Source organism: Phaethon lepturus, unplaced genomic scaffold, assembly GCF_000687285.1.
Source record: "Phaethon lepturus isolate BGI_N335 unplaced genomic scaffold, ASM68728v1 scaffold40002, whole genome shotgun sequence".
NCBI lineage: Eukaryota > Metazoa > Chordata > Aves > Phaethontiformes > Phaethontidae > Phaethon > Phaethon lepturus.
Window position 1 is genome coordinate 1 of NW_010521943.1, and position 313 is coordinate 313.

The following is a 313-nucleotide window of genomic DNA, read 5'->3' on the forward strand; positions in this document are numbered from 1 at the left end:
CTGTCCCCGGCCACCGCTGGTGGGGGGACATCAGCTGCGCCCCCTGAAACCGGAGCCCTGGCATCCCGCTGCTGAGCCGGGGAAGGAGACACCCCCTCGATCCCCAGCCCAGTGCTGTGGGATGGAGTATGCTGGGGGGTACTGGGGGAGAACACATGGGTCTGGCTGTGGGAGTCAAGGGGATGGGGGATAACACGGGCACTGATGGTGTCTCTGACTGCCCGCTGCAGTGGGTCCTCAGGGGATGGTGCCGTGTGGGGGGTTCCATCCCCTTCCCCAGCCCATCCTGTCCTGCGTGCCCAGTCCAGAGCAG